Source organism: Chelonoidis abingdonii, chromosome 1 (assembly GCF_003597395.2).
Source record: "Chelonoidis abingdonii isolate Lonesome George chromosome 1, CheloAbing_2.0, whole genome shotgun sequence".
NCBI lineage: Eukaryota > Metazoa > Chordata > Testudines > Testudinidae > Chelonoidis > Chelonoidis abingdonii.
The window spans coordinates 154134617-154149183 of NC_133769.1; the positions used below are offsets into that span (position 1 = coordinate 154134617).

At 41.5% G+C, this 14567-nt stretch overlaps 1 protein-coding gene and 1 long non-coding RNA gene across 2 annotated transcripts in view; both read left to right on the forward strand.

Moving 5' to 3' along the window:
* MAN1A2 (mannosidase alpha class 1A member 2) overlaps positions 1 to 14567 on the forward strand; it is a 334119-nt gene that overhangs the window by 43701 nt on the left and 275851 nt on the right. The gene's annotated exons all lie outside the window — the stretch shown is intronic.
* LOC142047653 (uncharacterized) lies at positions 1334 to 3851 on the forward strand. Its single transcript, XR_012656914.1, has 2 exons — positions 1334 to 1875; positions 3185 to 3851. It is a non-coding gene; the product is annotated as an uncharacterized LOC142047653 (long non-coding RNA).

The window sequence follows — 14567 nt, forward strand, 5'->3', positions numbered from 1 at the left end:
AAATCCTCTCAGCAAAAAAAGGACATTTACAAGTTGAGAAAACAAAAATAAAACTAATCCACCTTGCCTGGCTGTTACTTACAATTTTGAAACATGAGAGACTGATTCAGAAAGATTTGGAGAGCCTGGATTGACGTCTGGTCCCTCTTAGTCCCAGGAGCGAGCAACCCCCAAAACAAAGAGCAAAAACAAAGATTTCCTTCCATCAAGATTTGAAAGTATCTTGTCCCCTTATTGGTCCTCTGATCAGGTGTCAGCCAGCTTTACTGAGCTTCTTAACCCTTTGCAGGTAAAAGAGGCATTAACCCTTAATTATCTGTTTATGACACCATCTCTGGAGATATTTAAGAGTAGGTTAGACAAATGTCTGTCCGGGATGGTCTAGACAGTATTTGGTCCTGTCATGAGGGCAGGAGACTGCACTCGATGACCTCTCGAGGTCTCTTCCAGTCCTAGAATCTATGAACATCACAGTGGTGGTTTTATATCAACAAGCAAGGCGATGCCAAGTCCATCCACCTATTGAACTGGTGCATGAAATACCAAGTCACTGTACAGGCCACGTACCACCCAGATTCCCAAAAGTCCCTTGTGGACATGCTCAGCAGGTCTTTCTACATGAACCATGAGTGGGAGCTGCATGAGACCACTCTCCAATAGTGAAAGTGAGTGAGGGTGGGGGAGAGCGAGCAATGGAGGGAAAGGGAATGGAGTGAGAGGGGCAAAGTCTCTGAGAAGGGGTGGGCAAGGGTGTTTAATCACAGAAACGCAGACAGTTAGCAACTCTAGTGGTCTCTCTTTGGATTCCAATATCCGCCCTCCATGCCCTCTGCTGCGAACTAGACTGCTCAGTGTTAAAAGGGATACTGGAGTGGTGTCGACCTGCACAGGCTATTATAGCCTCTGCTGTGAACACAACAGAGACAGGTGACATTTCCATAATGTGGCTTATAACATAAGAAGCTGGTAACACAATTTTTGTTTAAGGCTTGTTCATATTTGACGTTTATTGCAAGTCAGCTTGAATTTATTCCATGTTAGTTACTTGCATTCACAGATTTATTTGTTGTGAATCACCTTGCTTTTTAACGCATGTCATTAAACTCATTTTGAAATCAGGATTGTAGGGATGCAGGATGAGTTGTCATGGGGATCCACTTTGCTGCAGGTAAAAACAACTGATGCACATCTTCCAAGTCCTTCTACTGGTGTCCCACACTGTTTTACTGGCTATCTGGGCCATGCTGTCTTTTTATGTGTATACCTTCTGCTGCTCCAGGATCATCCTGACAAGATGTCACTATCCCATTTAAATGCTGGTACACAACCAGGCTCTGCTTTTGTGATTCCAGCAGTTAGCTGAGTGCCACAATCTGATTATTGAGCAGTGATTTCTTGTGCTTCTGTGTGAACTCATGCTGAGGTCCAGAACTTCATGATCCTGTGTGGGACAGGAGCATGCATAGGCCCACCTGAATTCTAGCTAACATAATGTACAAATATACAAGTGGTTTTCTGAACAAATAAAGGTGATACAAGCGGAACTCAAGCCAGTCAGGGAAAGGAGATCCAGCTAGGTTACAAAAGTGTGAAGGACAATAGGACTTCTGGGATTGCTTGCAGCTTCAAAATGAGCAGGACCATGTATTTGCAAGAGATCCCACCGCTTGAAACACTGGATTTTGTGGATGCCAACAGTTACATCCCCACTGAGTTGATCAGGACCAAGAGGAGGACAGTGATAAAATCTCTGATCTGATCCACCTGATAAAGCATGATATGCAATGTCAGAGACCTAGGAGCTGGCTGACTCGTAGCCAGAGGAACCAATTGGATCACAGGCAGAACCTCAAAGTGGGGAGGGGACCACTTCCAGTAAGTATTGCATGGTATGTTATAATACAATTGTATGCGGGATTTGCAAAACTTAGTTCTGGGTTCAGGCAGGGCACTGCCGTGTTGATCCATCTTCTCTTCACCTTCTGGCTTTAATCTAAGCTGTCTCTGCCTCCTAGGCTTTAACATCGCCCCTCTGCCCTTTGCAAAGACTGCTCAGAACGGCATTTGCACTGGAGAGAGTACAAAGTCTGCAACTTTTTCCCCCCCATCTTAGTGCAAACATACAACTGCCACTTAAGCTCACTGTGTTCTGCTCCACGTCCTCCCTCCAATGTACTATAATAAAATCCATCCATACTCTCTCGTATGTAGTCCCTGCCAAGACAGCACCACCACATTGCTGAAAGATGAGGTCATTTTAAGTAAAGGCCCTTTTATTGTAAGAGAAGATATAGAAAAGACATCAAGAAGGATTTATCTGGTGGTTGAGTTCAATAATGCCCTTAGCTAAAAGTCATTGTGAAATGTTATGAATTATATTGGAAAAGATATTTTCCGAACGGAAGTTATTGTCAGGCACTTTAAGGATATCAATCTCTTTTGAGCTACTAAAGAATTACATTAATTTTGCAGTGCACTTATGTAGATTTGCACATATTAATAAAGAACTGAAGCCAGAAGTAGTGCTCTAACTGGGCACAAAGATTACATGGCAAGGCAGCTCTCTGCAAGGCCCATATAGTTTGTGTTTCCCTTTCATTCCTTCACTAGCTCTGGGGACACCACCATGACAAACAGCAGCATGGCATATCTTCCCAGTTTGCCTATTGTCTTTCTGAAGAGACTCCTCTTCCTTTTGGGGATATGCATCAGGGTCGCGTCCTGCAAAGGACAGCCTGTAGAAGCGCACATACGGTTACATTGATTTGCTGGTGAAAAGTGCTATGTAAGAGCTAGGTATTAATAGCCTACCTCTACATGCCATTCCACCAATCAACCCCCATTCTACCTACAGTAGTACAATAATTAGTATTCTGCCTTCTACAGCTTTTGTATTTAATAGTCCCTACCCTTGATACTAACAGCCCACTTTATATTAATTACTCCTTTCTGCCTGTTGGCGTAACAACAACCCCCTGCCCACCTCACTCACAGCACAGGCCCAGAGGTTCAACTCCAGCAGGAAAGATTGTGAAAATGTCTTACTATCTCCAATCTTACCAAGACTAGGAAGAGACTATGGGAATGGAATTCCAAAATTGAGGTAGAAGCATTTTCTCATGGTCATGGAGACTTCAATTTTGACAATAATTAATCGTCCTTTTTCTTTTTAATTTCCCCATAGCAGCTGAACAAGGACATGACTGGAACATCAGGTCAATGGCTGTCCACTCTATATAGGCAGAAGAGAAGGAGCTCAAGGGATGTATATTGAAAGAACTCTTGGGCACATACCAAGACAGGGATAAAAAGATGGAGTAGAGTGAAGGGTTCCTAAAGTATGACGAAGAGGAGAGAGAAAAGGACAGGTCCTCCCAAGTACAGCTGCTGAGGCTGATGGAGAGGCAAACAGCCCTCCTGGAAAATATGGTAATTTTGTGGTCAAGGATCATGTCACAACTTATACATCCCCCCAGTAGCCCTCTACCTCTGAAGTGTCTGCTTTCTGGGGCACGCTATTCACTGCTACAACAGTGAAACAGATCCTTTTGTAGGCATTCTGTGCCACAGTACAGCAAAGAAAATAGTGGATGATCCCCTTAACTCTTTGACCCACAAGGGAGATGCTGTTCTACCACCATCCCACATCCCAAGGGGTAGAGAACAGTTTTTGGTACTCTAGGTACATATGTTTGTGACCTTGACCTTGGGTCAGAAACGTGATTGCATGCAACCCTTTTAAGATTTGTTGTTCTCTAATTGCACATATTTTATGGTGAAAGTTATTTTTATTATTCAAACTGTTTATATTTGTGTATTCTTAATAAAAATATGTTGTATGTTTGGAACAACTCCTAAAAATACCCATTTCCACTGCACATTCACAGGAGCTATACTAAAATCCATCCAAACATACGTGAATTAAAATAACCACAGTTTATACTGGAACCTCCCACATCTGCCATAAACAAAGCTTTGTTGCACTGCATAATCACTAATACAGTAATCCTGATTTGTACTTCATTCAAATGCACAAACATCGATCACAAGTGCTCTACTAATCCCAAAATAGGAGCATCTAATGTATCCCTGCCTCTGTGACCTTGTGTAGTTGCAGCATGTGATAGAGACACCTTCTCTGGCTGTTTAAAATATTAAGCAAATTTCCAAACTTCCTTAGCCCTACCCATCTGGAAGGTTCTCCCCCTTACTTTCATAGCTGCTTGCTGTGTTCTGAACAAATGTTATCATGAAAGACAGATATCCCTTATCAGCCTTCAGCCTAAAATTAGACTTCTCCATCTACTTTTCGGTTTCCCAAATGAACATTCCATGGTCATTCTACAGCTGTTCAGAGTATAGTTGCTCAGTACCAGGCTTCATAGTGCCATTGATTATAGAATATCAGGGTTGGAAGGGACCTCAGGAGGTCATCTAGTCCAACCCCTTGCTCAAAGCAGGACCAATCCCCAGACAGATTTTTGCCCCAGATCCCTAAATGGCCCCCTCAAGGATTGAACTCACAACCCTGGGTTTACCAGGCCAATAGACACAAGGGAAGCAAATGTTCCATTTCTCATCAGAAACTCTACACTGTTTTCTTCAGATCTTGGCACCATAGACCTTTACAGACCACCCTGTTTTAATCTGGGTTAACTGTCCAGGCCTTACAGTACCATGAATCCTGAGGTGGGGGGTTGGAGGGAGGAGGCACAAGAAAAAGGCATGTGGGTTCCATTAGTGGCCCCAGTGCAATTTGGGAACCCCATCCATGGAAACCCATTAATAAGTTCCTATACATTGCCCACTCTGAGGACTGAGGAAGGAGGAGAAGCACCTTCTTAATTGCAGTGCATAATTCCATCAGTTGCCTGACAGTGGATCTACTGCCACCAAATTGGTTAGTTACCAATTGGCAGCAGTTGGAGGTGACAAACTGCACGATGGTGATGGCAACGCACTTATCCACACACACAGCAGTTCTCATGTAAATGTTTTGCTGCTGCAGGTCCAGCACAAGCTTTGCACATATTTCTAGAAAAGTGGCTTTCAGTATCTTGATGATCTGCCACCACTGCTGGTCACACCAGTGCTATCTGGTCCCACAAGTCAGTGCTTCTTGACCAGGCTGAAAGGCAGCTCTTCACTGAGAGTAGCAGCCCCAGGAAAAGATCAAAATGTGTCCGCTTTATTTCAACTGCTACCTCTTTGAGAGCTGTTATCAACCTGCTCCTTAATTAATTTAGATATTCTTTTAGCAACCTGTTTATATTCATCACTGGGAGGATTGCAGCACTCACCAGTGCTTCCTCCATGCTGCCTGACAGTGCTTTGAAAATGCTGTTAGATTATTGAATCCAGATGGATGATGGGATGAAAGAAGCAATAATGGGAATTAGTTAATTTGATCCCAAGCCCTAGAATTCTTTTGCCTTCTGGTAAGTATCCCTCAATGCACAGCATGAAAAGTCCCAGAATGCAAATAGCACAGTGGTGGGGCAATGCATTATGAAATGTTTGACCAGAATGTGTGAGTACTGATTTTTAAAACATTTTACTGTATGGTAGTGTAGGAACCCTGGCTCCAGAACTAGTACCTGCTGTTTTGAGTTACTCAGGTGCTATAAAGAGACCTACAGCTATGATGCAGCAGCATAGAATGCTGGCCTGGGAAGGGAAGAGCCAGTGGCAGAGTAGCTGAAGCTGGGGATGGAGCTCATAATGTCGGAAGGAGAGGCATTTGGTGTATTCTTTATAAAAATACGTTCTGTGTCTTTTTGTAGTCGTGACTTTGTGTCTGGAACAACTCAGGAAAATATTCATTTCCTTTGCAGTTCCACAGGTGCTGGAATAAAATCCATATATATATATGAATTCAAATCACAACAAAGTTTACTGAAACCCCTACATCTGCATAAACAAAGCTTTACTGTACTGCACATACGCTAATATGTATACAGTTATTCTGATTTAAATTCAGATACACAGGAAATATAAATGTAAAAGAAGCAGTGAGAGATAAAAAGACTTCCTTTAAAAAGTGGAAGTCAAATCCTAGTGAAGCAAACAGGAAGGAGCATAAACACTGCCAGATTAAGTGCAAGAATGTAAGAAGAAAAGCCAAAGAGCAGTTTGAAGAACGGCTAGCCAGAAACTCCAAAGGTAATAACAAAATGTTTAAGTACATCAGAAGCAGGAAGCTGCTAAACAACCAGTGGGGCCCCTTGACGATCGAGATATAAAAGGAGCGCTTAAAGACGATAAAGTCATTGCGGAGAAACTAAATGGATTCTTTGCTTCAGTCTTCACGGCTGAGGATGTTAGGACCGACAGATTCACTTCAAACTGCAGCCGGCTTTGTAGGTGAAAATCGTTTGAAGGATGCGGTCAGTAGATTAAGTGGTACGCTAGAGAGGGTGTTGATAAGTGTGAATAAACTTAGCATCAACTAAGTCAGCGGGACCCAGATGGCCACTTTCACGCCAGACGAGTTTCTGAAAAAGAAACCTCAATGTGAAGTTGTGAACTATTAACTGAGGTTTTGTAAACTGTCCCTTTAAATTGGGCTTCTGTACCCAAGAAATGACTGTAAGTTCAGCTAATTAACACCAATCATTTAAAAAGGGCTCTAGAGATGATCCTGGCAATTACCCGACCGGTAAGTCTAAACGTCGGTACCAGGCAAATTAAGTCGAAACAATAGTTTAAGAAATAAAATTGTCAGACAACAAAGAAAAGCAATAAACTGTTGAGCAATAGTACCAACATGGTTTCTTCGTAAGGGAAATCGGTCTTACTAATCTATTAGAGTTCTTTGAAGGAGTCAACAAACGTGGACAAGGGGGATCCAGTGGACATAAGTGTACTTTAGATTCCAGAAAGCCCTTTGTACAAGGTTCCTTTCCAGCCAAAAGGATCTTATGTAAAAATTTAAAGACTGTCATGGGATAAAAAGGGAAGGTCATTCTCAATGGATGAGAACCTGGTTTACAAGACAGGGAACAAAGGGTAGGAATAAATGGTAAAATTGTCAGAATGGAGAGGGGGTAACCTTAGTGGTGTTACCCCAAGAATCAGTCCTGGAACCAATCCTATTCAACCTTCATTCATAAATGATCTGGGAGGAAAGGGATTAAACAGTGGAGAAGGGGCTAAATTTGCCAGATGAGTTACTTAAAACCTGCGCTCAAGATAGTTTACAGACCAAAGCAGACTGTGAAGAACTTCCAAAAAATGATCTCACAAGCTAAGTTGGATTGGGCATCAACAAAGGCAAAAAATGAAATTTAATGTGGACAAATGTAGTAATGCATATTGGCAAAAAAAAATAACCCCAACTATACATACAATATATGCACTGGGGAACTTAAATTTTAAGCTACAAGAAGTTTCAGGAAAAAGATCGTTTGAGGAAGTCTCTGATAGTTCCTGAGCAATGTCCCAACAACAGTGGTGCCGAGGCGGTTCAAAGATAAAGCAAACAGGAAGGAATCATTAAAAAGGGGAATAGAGAGTAAGAATGAGAATATATTATTGCCCTTATATTAAATAATGGTCACCCACATTCTCATACTGTATTCAGAATGTGGGGTCTCCTCAATCTCAAAAAAGATATACTGGTTCAAACTAGAAGGTTCAGAAGAAAGGGCAACTAAAAATGATTTAGGGGTTTGGAAATAGGTCCCATAATGAGGAGAATTAAAGAGGCTAGTGAACCTATCAGCTTGGATAAAAGAGGAGACTAGGGGATATGAATAGATGGTCTGTAAAATCATGAGGTGATGTGGAGAAAGTGGATATAGGAAAAGTTATTTTATTATTCCCATAATACAAGAACTAGGGGTCACCAAATGAAAATTAATGGGCAGCAGGGTTTTAAGACAATAAAAGGCATGGTTTTTCACATAAGCCAACACAGTCAACGCATGTGGAACTCCTTGCCTGAGGAGGTTGTGAGGCTAGGACTATAACAGGGTTTAAAAGAGAACTGGATAAATTCATGGCGGTTAAGTCCATTAATGGCTATTAGCTAGGATGGGTAAGGGATGGTGTCCCTAGCCTCTGTTTGTCAGAGGATGGAGATGGATCGCAGGAGAGAGATCACTTGATCTTTGCTTGTTAGGTCCACTTCCACTGGGACACCTGGTATTGGCCACTGTCGGTAGACAGAATACTGGGCTAGATGGACTTTTGGTCTGATCTGGTACCACCGTTCTTATGATGTTATGATGAAAAAGGAATTGATCAAAAGTCTGTGTTAGATAAAAATAGATCCTGAAAAAAATAGATGAACCGAGAGAATAACTGTACATCTGTTGAATGAATAGCATTCAAAGATGCCTAATGGCCGAGGGACGACCACTGAAACCCCCCTTGTGGATAAACTTGGTGAAGAGGTACAGGCACACTGAATCTAAGGAGCACTACGAGCTGAAGAGAAGCAAAAGATAGAAGAGCAAGAGTGGAGCCCATCTTATAGCCAAGTAGAGGAAAAGTTGAGTCTCTGAAGTGACACAATTTACTGTTGAGTGATTTCTTTGGTTCTTGTTAATAACAATACATCTGGTGTTACCTTCACAAAGTAAGGAAGAGTGGCATGTACAAGCTCACAAAGGTTAATTTGTTGGTAATTTACAGTTTATTATTATAGTTAGTAAGTACTTGCTAATATTCTGTTATGTTTGGCTTTATTTTTTGAGGTATCCCTTATAAGGTTCTAAAAACTTAAAATGAACCTTTTGGTCTTGGTTTGCCTTGCCACTCCTCACCCTTAGCATATCCTAGCCCAGGTCACTGTAGTAGCAATGATACAAGGCAAAACCACCTTAATCTTGGGATAACAATGCATGGGGGTGTGCACTGCTCATTTAATATGGATATGCAAAACCTGCAATAAATTTGAAGTATAGAAGTGCCATTAGTTTGCCTAACATTTTCCATTATAAAAGATTCTTCAGACCTTGTCTCTGAGAAGCAATCACATCTCCATTATCTACAGCAGGCCTTTGATATTTAGAGGCGGAATGACTTCAGATACAGAGATGGCTTTTCTTTGTCCCATGAAATTCCATTCAGCTTTTGCTGGAGAATAATTTGTTAATTGCCGCTTCCTTTTTCTTGAACAAGATGTTCAGGAATGCCAGAATAACTACACATGAACATTTTAAGGGTGGATGATGCCTCCACCACTGCAGCAGCAGCACACACCTGGAAACTTCTAGTATATCTGTTGATGGGGCAAATGGCCCCAGTGTCTCATGCCCACTCCTAAGGACATCATATGGGTCAGGTGGAGAAAGAGGAGGGAGCTGGGCCAAGCTCCTCCCCAGTCTTCCTGGCCTTTGTGACCTGTCTCTTCCCTACCATGCCCCAGGCCAGCCACATGAGCTCTTCCAGTTCCTGGGAAGGGTGGGATGAGTCAAGCTCCCAACCATCCCTCAGAACCCAGTACATTGCCCCAGCAGTTCATCTCTTCCCTTCTAGAGGCACCGTAGGGAGCAGAAGCTACCCCAATAATTTCTGGAATGGAGGGGGAAAGGGAGAGAGCTGGGCTGGGTTCCACCCATCAGATCATCTTCCATGGCTAGGATGTGGATCAAATGTTTAATTCCTCCATCTGGTATAATAGCCTCCTCTGCTGCCAGCTGATTTAGTTAGTCCTAACTCAAGGTAGCAGCAATCTGTTTTGCAATGATGAAGATTCAGGGTTCATCCTCTAAAGAGGATGCATAATGGAGGGGTTGTTATAGTTGCTCATAATAGAATTTGTTTTAACTTGCTTTATAAAAATATAACCCATACTTATTAGGAAATTATTCTAAAAAATTCCCTTTAAAAGAACATTATTTAGGTTGCAAAATCAAGCACTTGAAAGTTAGAAAATGTAGCTTTCTGATTGCCCGTGCAACCTTAATTTTACCCTCTTGAGTGTATGCATTATGGTACAGTCTTTAATTACATGATCACATATTTTTGTCACAGGACTCCTACTTCATTCAGTGCACAGGATGGATGCCGGGGCGGGGGGGTGGGGGAATTAAGGCTGCATAGGCAACTGTAAATCTGGCATTTTCCAAGTTTCAAATATTTGAGCAAATTAAATAATGTTTACCTTTTTACGGATTTTTTTAGGAAGCCTATTTTGTAGTTAAATAGAATTGTAATTTTTTATAGAAAAGGGTAGCTCTTCAAAGCAGGGTTCTGCTTCATTGTGAAAAATGGATAGCGTACATAATATTCATTTTACACAGATTAAAGCAATAGAAATGGCTTTGTATAGCGTGGCAAAATCTCTAAAGAAAGTTTATGTAAGATTAACTTTATGTGGCATCGTGGAAAATGTGGCAGCATTCCAGACTTCACAATAAATTCTTTCTCAAATACGCCACACTCTTATCGCACCAAAGAAATTTTTGTTAGAAAGCATAGTCTTTTGAGAGAGATAGAGACCCTAAAGACATCTAAAGAAATAGTTTTTTATTCATGAAAGCTTATGTCCAAAAAAATCTGTTAGTCTTTAAGGTGCCACTGGACTCCTCGTTGTTTTTGTGGCTACAGACTAACACGGCCACCCCTCTGATACAGGAATCAGAAGAATCTCTCTTCAAAATGGACTAGACTTCCTCTTGATTGGTTGAATGTTTATTCTGACCTTCTTACCGATCTTCAGCCCTTCTTTCCCACCACCACTTCCCTCTGTCATTCTCTTCTTCATCTTCCCCTTTCTCTCCTTCTTATTCCTTCAGCTGTCTCTGTTCTTCTTTCTCCCCACCCTCTTGCTAATGTTTATTCTTTCTCCTACCTGCTATTTTCTGTTCCCTTATTTCTGTCCTATGGTTTTTATTTTAAATACTTCAATCTTAATAATAGCTAGGGCCCTACCAAATTCACAGCCATGAAAAACGCATCACGGACCATGCATCTGGTCTCCCCCCATGAAATCTGGTCTTTTGTGTGCTTTTGTGCTACACTATACAGATTTCACAGGGAAGACCAGTGTTTCTCAAATTGAGGGTCCTGAATCAAAAGGGAGTTGCAGGGGGATTGCAAGGTTATTTTCAGAGAATCCTAGACTTTAAGGTGAGAAGGGACCATTATGATCATCTAGTCTGACGCACGATGCAGGCCACAGAATCTCATCCACCACTCCTTTTTGCCACCCTTATTTTTTGCACTGCTGCTTTCAGAGCTGGGCTCCTGGCCAGCAGCTGCCTCTCTCCAGCTGCCCAGCTCTGAAGGCAGTGCCACTGCCTGCAGCAGCACAGAAGTAAGGGTAGATGTACTGCAGCCCCCCTACAATAACCTTGTGACACACACCCCCAACTCCTTTTTGGGTCAGGACTCCTACAGTTACAACAGCGGGAGATTTAAATAGCTGAAATAATGACAGTGCTGATTTTTAAAATCCTATGACAGTGAAATTGACCAAAATAGACTGTGAATTTGATAGGGCCCTATTAATAACTAATATAATTTTTAAAATCCATAAAGTACCACCAAGTAAATGTATAATTCTTTTTGGAAGTGCTTTGAGAATTGCACTTAAGTGCTACACATGGAAGAAGAATTAATATTATGCACCAAAAGCTATTTGAAGGAAATCAGTCATGGGTAAAATCAGTGGCTAAATACTTTAAATTTGAAAGTGTCAACCTATGTTAAGGCCTAACTTTATTATAATTGTAAAAATAATTAAAATTAAATGCAAAAATAATACTAAGCAGTACATTTGCCAAGTTTTAAAGAATGTTTTATCAGTTCATAGTTTGTCATAGGCTAAGCATCTGCAGCAAGAGTCTGCAGAAGTGCTCAGCCAGGTTTTGGCAGTAATAATTTTTTGTGGGGCAGAGAATATTTATTTTATCTCAGTTTGTTCAACTAGTTCAGTTAAATATCTGCTTCATTCAAAGTTAAGAAATCAATTGGATGTTGAAAAAGCAGAAAGCTTGTTTTCTTCTTCCAATCTGAATAAAAAACTAGGTGTATGAGTATGAAATTTACTAGTTCTAAAATCTTGAAGGACTTGGTGATCAGAAACAGTTCATTCACAAACTACAGATACTACTTTCCTTTTTTAGTTTTAAATGCAAAACATGTTTTGATAAACTTTGTTTCTTATGTTTCTCCTTCGTGTGATTGCACATGTCCGTTCCACTTTGTGTGTGTGTGTACGCACCAGTGCAGTTGTTGGAGATTTTCCCCTCAGTGGTACCTGTCAGGGAGGTACATGTGCCCTCTGCTGACTTGTGCTGCCTGATGGTATGAAGGGCAGAGCCACCCTGACACCCCTCAGTTCCTTCTAGTCTCCTGTGACAGTTGTTGGAATGTCGTCTTGCCTTTGCAAGCTTTCCCAATTTGTCTATTTTGTACCTAGTTGGGTACTTGGTTAGCCATAGTTTTAGTGTTAGGTAGTTTTTAGTACTAAGTTTGCTTTGTAGAGTGTTATGTACTCTGATTCCCCTTGTTGCATTCTGGTACCAGGGCATACTTTCATCACCGGGCTTCAGGCCCTGTCATTCCTGCAAAAAGCCAATGCTGGTAAGTGATCTGCACTCCAGTTGCCTAAAGTATTTCAGGGAGTCACACGTCCAGGATCAGTGTCAAAGTTTTAGAACTTTAAACCAAAGACCACAAATGATAGGGCATCCAGACTTAAATTTTTACTGATGAAGTCAGTACTGTGCCCTCCCTCAGAGCCTTCCTGCTTAGAACAGCTGTCGAGAACATCGGCTGCAATCTGGAGCGCTCCTCCTGTGTTGGCTGCATCCTTGCACCACTGTCCTTCCTTGGTACTGAGGAAGACACACAACAAGTTTTTCTTGAAGTACTCAGCATCCAGAAGAGAGATATCCTTGGCACCAAGTTCAGTAAATATGTGGACAAAGGAAAGAGAGTGTACTTGCAGTTGGGGCACTCTGTGAGACAGTCATCTACTCACGTTGGACTGTCAACTCTGGTGCCAGGACAGGCCCCATTGAGACCAGCCCCTGAAGTAGCACCATCAAGCACAATAGGGCTGTTTGTGTTGTCCCACTAGCAGGTGACTATCCCAGGGCTGTAAACTCCAGATGTTTATGCTGTGGTGAGGGATTTATTGAGTTTATTAGTACTGGTTTTGTCAGTAGTTCCATCCTCAGCAACCACACCCCTACACTACATTTACGCCTCACCAACAGGACCTACTGTAGAAAAAGAGCAGAGGTTATAGAAGAAGTAAGTAGAGAAGATTGTTTGCTTGTCTCCAGACATTCCTGTGCCCCCTCGCAAGACTCTTATAGGATGTCTGGGCAGATCTTTCTCACCCTTTGTTTCTCTCCATTCTCTGGCTCTGTTAATCTCTGCATTGAGATCCATACCAGATAAGAGGTCTGGTCCATCCTTAGAAGAGGATAGAGGAAGAATCAGGAGACCTGCTTTGTCTCATTTTGTGCCATCCTACCCTTTCACTCCTCCTTGTATGGGTACATATCCAATCCCAGATACTGGAGAGACTGGCAGCCATGGTCTTCATGATCCTATTGGTTTCCGCCAGAACAGTTTTTTGATTATCCTCCTCATGGATGGAGAGGTGAAGTTTCCTCTAGTAAGGATTCAGTGGCTTATCATTCATCTCAACTGGTTCCTCCGGATCTGTTAGTGCCGACAGTGGTACTGGACGCCACTCTTAGAAAACAGGGAGGAGGAAATGGATCCTCTTTTTGAACAGGAGACACTAGACACAGTCCTTGATCTGGACTTGTCACTTGATGCGCATATGGGTGTGTCTTACACCTCCTCCCCTTGTGAGAATGTTCTGCAGTTCCATGACTTTGTGGCAGGATGGATTGATTTAAATCAAGGCGATTTAAATCTCCAAGTGGAACGCTTCAATTTAAATAATTGATTTTAATCAACCTTTCCATTTGTACTCAAGTTATTTTCTAAAAAAAAGTACATTCTTATTGGTTGATACAACTATAAAAAGTGTTGATTTACAGCTAAGTAGAGCATTTTCACTAGATTTGGTACATCTTTTTGCTACCTAGGAGGGTGCACTATCGCTATTGTACATATTTAGTATGTTAGAAAATGGTGAATACTATATAGCTGACTTACTAGATTTGTTTTTTTGTTTAATATTAGTGTCAAGCTTCATAAGAATGGTAATTTCAGTTTAATCAAATCCATAAAATAGCATCTATTTCTTTTTAAAAACTTTAAATGTTTTGGATACATATACTTCTGTTTCAAAATATGTTTCAAATTTAGAGCTAATCGATTTATTAAATAGGGAGATTAACTATAGTTAGTGAATTAAACTATTATTTCAGCCTAAGAAAATTTTCAGATATGTCTAAGTGAAAGTGATTGGAACTTAAGTGCCTTCTTGCCTATGTCCCTTCAAAATAAGACTGTCTCCTAAGGGTATGTTTGCACTAGAAACGCTACAGCGACACTGCTGCAGTGCTGCAGCTGTGTTCATGTAGCACTGTAGCATAAATACTCAGTACAGTGATAGTGGGAGTTCTTCTTCGAGTGCTTGCTCATATTCATTCCAAGTAGGTGTGCGCGCGCCGCGTGCACGTTCG